Source organism: Patella vulgata, chromosome 8, assembly GCF_932274485.2.
Source record: "Patella vulgata chromosome 8, xgPatVulg1.2, whole genome shotgun sequence".
NCBI lineage: Eukaryota > Metazoa > Mollusca > Gastropoda > Patellidae > Patella > Patella vulgata.
The window spans coordinates 29,382,832-29,387,654 of NC_065886.2; the positions used below are offsets into that span (position 1 = coordinate 29,382,832).

At 36.3% G+C, this 4,823-nt stretch overlaps 1 non-coding gene across 1 annotated transcript; it reads left to right on the top strand.

The window, feature by feature from the left end:
• On the top strand, positions 1–137 carry LOC126831196 (U4 spliceosomal RNA). Its single transcript, XR_007684174.2, has one exon. It is a non-coding gene; the product is annotated as a U4 spliceosomal RNA (small nuclear RNA).
• Positions 138–4,823: the final 4,686 nt, after the last annotated feature.

A 4,823-nucleotide genomic window follows, 5' to 3' on the forward strand; every position in this document is an offset into this window, starting at 1 on the left:
AGCTTTGCGCAGTGGCGGTACCATAGCCAATGAGGAATTTCCGAGGCGTGGTTATTGCTAGTTGAAAACTATACCCAATACCCCGCACTGACGACTTAATGGTCGGCATGTGCAATTTTTGCCGGCTTCTACGGGAGCTAAATTCAATAAAAAAAAGTCTTATTGTTAATTCCCACCTTTACAATGGAACTTTTCCAAACGTTTTCCACAATACATTAATCTTTCGGATAAACCGAGAACCCGTATACTCATTGATGTGCACGCAAAAAAAACCCTTGGAATTCGATATAAGAGTAGGTCACAGTGCCGCTGTCCGGGCACAATTTCATAGCACTTTATGGCGTATGTCCTTCTTCATTATCGCACCCCTGACACACAGTAGGACGTTAAAGCCCATTCCATGTAGTCACTCAATAGAAAGCCATTTTGCAGATGCTGGTTTCTACCCTTGATAAATTCTATTGAAGACTTGATTTGTTCACATTACAATATCTACCAGTTGGTGTACCTGGAAGCAGGACAAAATTATTCTCACAAAATAATTTTGCTATAATTGTTTCGTAAATAAATGTTAAACAAACATTATGCAAGAGCTAAATCTGTCTATTGTGGGTCTTTCTTTAGACCTGAAATGTTATCTAAATTATTAGTTAAGACATTAATTAACCTATCCAGATCAGTGGATTATGAGCCGATTTACTGCATAACTTTCCTTCACGATTTAACGATTAAATGGATAATCGAGACTACGCTGTTTATCGTACTGACTTTAGTAATGATGATCAAGGCTAGCCGGAAATTTCAACCGCTTATAGTTCTCGGTTCATAGTGGATCAATTTGAATGAAATTTCAGCAAATTGCCTTTACATTATCTAGTTTTTAACTATTATAGTGAGTATAATCTTTAAGTGGCATTTAGCGATCGGAAACACATTAACAGAACACAGTTTTTTATGGGATACAATCACTAGTTTTATTTTAAAAGCACGACGTTTTGACAAGTATCCTCTTATTGTTATCAAGCACAATGACATTTAATAAACTTGAGGTCAATATATACAAAATTATAGTGAGAACTGCCAACTCGTTATCGAAAAAGAACCCTAGGACATCACGTAATCCACTTATCCACCCACCCAATAATTATGAAAAATAAACTTAGGACAAAACGGAATCAACTACTACACCCACCCAACAACTATGAAAGAGAACCATAGGGCACCACATAATCCACAAATCCACCAGTCAATAACTATGAAAAAGAACCATAGGGTACCACATAATCCACAAATCCACCAGTCAATAACTATGAAATAGAACCCTTAGGACACCACGGAATCAACTACTTCACCCATCCAATAACTATAACAAAAGAACCCTAGAACACCACGTCATTCACCATTCCACCTACCCAATGGAGATTAAGACACTTCCACTTTGCCAAAATATATAGTTTTGTACAATAATTACATACATATAGATTTCACTTGTCCAAATAAACTGTCGTTTTTACGACGTCCATCTGTTCCTATCAACCACTGAAAATGTCACCGAAACTTCTGCTCAGTTAATCCCGTATTAATCTGTATTGTATATCTTTTTCCTTTCTACAACACCGTGTTTCAATTAAAGGTAGTTGATTTACTAATTACATGTGGAGTAATTATGGTTAAGTACAAACAGAGTATATTAGGCTACAATCTTCGTGGACTTCAGTTAAAATCAACCACTGAATTCTAATTAACTGCAGTTTATTCATTAATTACAAACAGAGTAATTATAACTTGGATACAAGTAGGGTATATAGGTTACAATCCCCACTAGACTTTTTCACTATAAATCTAGTCCTACATATATACAACTACTGAGTTCTGAACATTATTTACCTCGGTTTATGAAAACAATACCTTGATTCTCTAAACGTAGGTCTGTTTTTATTACCTTAGAAGTTAATTTTAAAATTATATGTTATGTGTATGATATATTCTTTCATATTGGGATTTGGATGTTATTTGTTCAACTAAAGTTATACATAAATGTTAATCGCTTAGTTCTCGGGGATATACAGTCCCCCTTTTTCATGGATTGTCCCACTTTTTGTTATTGTATTTTCATTTTGAGTGAAGCCTGTATCAGTGTTCAACGGAGTAGGTGTGTACGACTGACACCCCCCCCCCCCCAACCACCACCACCACGGATCAAACACACTTGATTTGATCATATGTCTGCTGTTTAGTACTTGCAGTGTCTGTATAGTTTGTTTATGGTCTCCGCAGATTTGTTTTATAGGTTTAGATTGTGCGTGCTGGTGTCTTCCTGCATGTACTATTAGTAAATATACAGTAACGGGATATTCCGTGGAAGAATCCATTTGTAAAAGATATCGTGAAACTAGATACCAATCCAGAATAAATAACAAAATTAATGTCTATTCTAAACCAGAATAATTTATAAAACAAAAGGTCCAATATCATATCCTCTTCGATTTGGTGAATTACTTTACGTTCTGTTTTTATTATTTTCCCATTTTTTTGTTTCCAGGCATTTGACAATGTTCCGTTGGCTGAAAAAGAAATATCAACGTCACACGATATATTCTCGTAGTAAACGACTATTTAGACCAGCACTTGATGAAGCGGTTCAAGAGAATGAATATCATATATATCAAGAAATACCAGACATCAACCCGAATAATGAAGTAGCATACGCAGTTGTCTCCCTTGAACACAACAAATTCGATAACCAGGAGGCGTATCCCGCGAAGGATTTCCCCGTATGTAAATATGGTCGACTTAATCAAGAGATTCCTTGTGTCTGTCAGGAGAAGAAAATGATGTCATGGGAGGATTTTGATTCTCGCGTTATTCTCCATTCATCTTCTGTCATGGCGATAGACAAACTTCTTAGCAAGAATTCAGCTGATTTCACATCACGTTCTTGCAATCTACTCTGTGAGCTTGCTGGGTCTTGTGACTCAAGTAGTGGTTATAATTCGAGTAGTCTCCCCTCGTTAGATAGATCTATAACTATAGGAATAGAAGATGGTAGTTTTAAACATCCCATTAAAATGGACTCAGATAGGTTTAACGAAAGGGGGGGTAATTCAGTTACACCTAGAATGGGGTGTAAAGTTTTACAGAGACGAAGAACTGGACTAACTAAGCCACCTTTAGATGACGTCATTCCACAATCATTACCAAAAAGGAGAAATACAAAGACTCGGGATTTAACGGACGCGACGCGAAAAGGTGGGATTTGGGTGTAAAGTCAAAATGTACGACAGAAAACATTAAGGAAATAGCCTGTAAGTGCTTACATGTGATTTATAGAGTTGTGTTGATCGAGAAAATTCCGTGGGATTTTCGGGCGCGGTTTCCCCTTGTCATTGGTGCAGGACGGGGGACCTGGTGATGGCTGTGTCTAGTCTTGGGATGGAAAGAAATTCCGAGGTTTCGCGTACACGTCGATGTACACATTAGCGACCTTCGTTGTCCCGTGCGATGTGATATAGAAAGAGTAAGCACAACACTTGTTGCTACTTATTGGAAATCGTTTTCAGAAGTTAAACCTACGTGTATAGAGGGGTGAAGGCATACTATTTAAAAATGAAATGAAATGGAGTTTAACGTCCTACTTTTCAGCACCTACTGGGCTAATACAAAAGGCCATATGTCATACAGTGCGCCTTGAGGAGAATGTGGTCCTACAGCGGCACTACGGCCTATCTGTTTTACGTGCACGCCAAAACGTACACTGGACCTCGGGTTTTCGCATCATCCGAACGACTGGGCACTGTCCTTTCAAGAATCAAAGCCAAAGGTCTCATTTTATTAAATATATAATAATTTAATGAAGAGTTGTTTAATTATCTGTATAAAAATCATTTAACTAGTGCTATCTTTCATCAAAGTATTTTATGACGTATGAGCCTATTCATCTGGTTATATATGGACAATGTAAAATCCTGTTACAACTAGTACTAGATGTCTTTAATTCAAGTATTTATATTAACTGTATATCATGTGTAGCAGTGCCACTGGATGATTATATGAACAATGTAAATACGTTTTAAGCTATATGGAATACAATACTGGATGATTATATAAACAATGTAAATACGTTTTAAGCTATATTGAATAAAATACGATGAAATTCATAAAAAAAAAATTTGAATTTGTTCAACCTCGAGTACATTATGAATCCCATTATACATCTCCCTAATCTCATTAGTCGACTGTATCCTACCCTAGTAATAAAAATATATTTTCTCAGATTGAACGGTTGATGAAAATGCACAAATGATCTTAAAGGGTCTAACATCGATTGCAAGAATCAATTACTATTGTTATCAGTTTATTAAAATAAAATCAAATGGGGTTTAACGTCATATTGTTCTGCACCAACCGGGTTTAAAATGTTTTTATATAATTCAACAACTGTGACAGTTTCTCACAATAATGAGGTAGTAGTTGGTGGTATCGGGTTGTATTTAAAGGACAATATTGGTGTCAGTCATTATCACATATGTGATAGATCTGGTTAAACACATTCCAAATATAATTTTATCTCAGAGATCATTGCTACGATAGCTGAGTAATACAGTTTTTCTGAATCGGAAGTGACGAAAGCCAAAGGAATTATTAGTGAGCAGAAATTCGCCCGTATATATCCGTTATCATTCGTCCCATCAGTCAGTTATATAGAGAGGCGACTCGTGTTTTCTTTTGGCGTTCGTCACTTCCGATTCAGAAAAACTGTATTACTCAGCTATCGTAGCAATGATCTCTGAGATAAAATTATATTTGGAATGTGTTTAACCAGC